Source organism: Physeter macrocephalus, chromosome 18, assembly GCF_002837175.3.
Source record: "Physeter macrocephalus isolate SW-GA chromosome 18, ASM283717v5, whole genome shotgun sequence".
Taxonomy (NCBI): Eukaryota; Metazoa; Chordata; class Mammalia; order Artiodactyla; family Physeteridae; genus Physeter; species Physeter macrocephalus.
Genome location: NC_041231.1, coordinates 57,050,700 through 57,052,276, shown reverse-complemented (window position 1 = coordinate 57,052,276; position 1,577 = coordinate 57,050,700). Strand labels below are relative to the sequence as shown.

General features: G+C 45.4%; 1 non-coding gene across 1 annotated transcript; it reads left to right on the top strand.

Annotated features, from left to right (window-relative positions):
• Window positions 1–357: 357 nt before the first annotated feature.
• Window positions 358–429, top strand: TRNAD-GUC (transfer RNA aspartic acid (anticodon GUC)). The gene has a single exon. It is a non-coding gene; the product is annotated as a tRNA-Asp (tRNA).
• Window positions 430–1,577: the final 1,148 nt, after the last annotated feature.

Genomic DNA, 1,577 nt, shown 5'->3' with positions numbered 1-1,577 from the left:
TGATCTCTGTGCACAGCTCTGTTCTAAAGGTGACAGGGTTTAAAAAGAAACCATGAGGCAGTCTCTAACAGTGAGGTCAAACACTGAAAGGCCTGTAGGAGCCAGGTGGACACCATGAATGCAGAAAGCTGTCCAGGTGGGGGTCATGTCAAAGAGAAGGGCTCCTGCCAAACTCGAGGGAAGCCTTGACTCGGCTACAGCAGCTGTTGGCCTGCAGCAACACGGGCCCAGGGTTGCCAGATCTTTTGACTTTTCACGAGAATTCAGAAATCCAAAAAAATTTCTCGTTTAAAGTAAGCAATAAATGCAAATCTTTTAACAACATAATATGAACCAGAGAAAATCCATTAGGGGAATTCCCTGGCAGTCCAGTGGTTAGGACTCAGCGCTGTCACTGCTGTGGCCCGGGTTCAATCCCTGGCTGGGGAACTAAGATCCCACAAGCTGTGTGTCATGGCCAAAAACAAAAAACAAAAAATCCATTATAACTTTGTAACTTTAAAGAGGAGGACTACTTTTCCACAACTGAAATGCAGGAATTTGCTTAGGCTGAGCTTAGATGAATAGCAAATATTTGGATTTCGCAGTCTAAGGAAATTTTTTTCCCCTTAAGTCCATCATTATATTTAATGATGGTATTGGTAAAGTTAGTGTCTTAGTCCATTTGGGCTACTATTAAAAAAAAAAAAAACACAGACTGGGTAACTTAGAAACAACAGAAATTTATTTCTCACAGTTCTGCACACAGGAAGTCTCAGATCAGGGTGCCAGTAGGGTCACGTTTTCTGGTGAGGGCTTTCTTCCTGGTTCACAGCCAGTGCCCTCCCCCTGTGTCCTTACCCGGTGGAAGGGGCAGGGAGCTCTCTGGAGCCTCTTTTATAAGAGCACTAGTCCCATTCATGAGGGCTCCACCCTCATGACCGAAGCACCTCCCAAATACCTAATACCATCACCTTTGGGGGTGGTTAGGATTTCAACCTATAAATTTGAGGGGAATGAACATTCAGACCACAGCAGCTAGTTAAGTCTGAAACCAACTTCTCTTGGCAGTGTATACTGATTAACAGATTTTAAAAGCTATGAGAAATTGCCAGGCCCATGCAAAAGTGAGGGATGAGAATGGGAGAAAGCTCTAAACGTGGTAGCTGGGCAGACCCAGAAAGGCAGCCAGAGAGGGGAGCCCAGATGGAGGCAGTTAAAGGAGAGGACTACAGTACTGCCCGCCTTGGGAGGATGGGAAAGAGGCCAAAGACTAGAAGTCCAATCATTACAAGGTAGTCTTTTCCAGTGGGTTTTCTTGCTTATTGATCTGCCTTTCTGAATCCCCTGTGTTTCCACTCTAGCTTCATTAGAATTGCCTGTGTCCGTCAATATCTGCATTATAACTAATTTATCCTTACTGACTGAGATCCTCCCAGCACCCTGTTGGCTGAAAATGTGCTGATTTCCAGTTGCTCTAGCTTTTTAAAATCTCAGCTGTCAGCATAGCCATGCTTCCATGGAAGCTCAGGCCCACAGGGTTAAGCAAGCCCAGATGGAAGTGAGATTAATGGGGGCGTCTGTGTTACTGCAGAGGG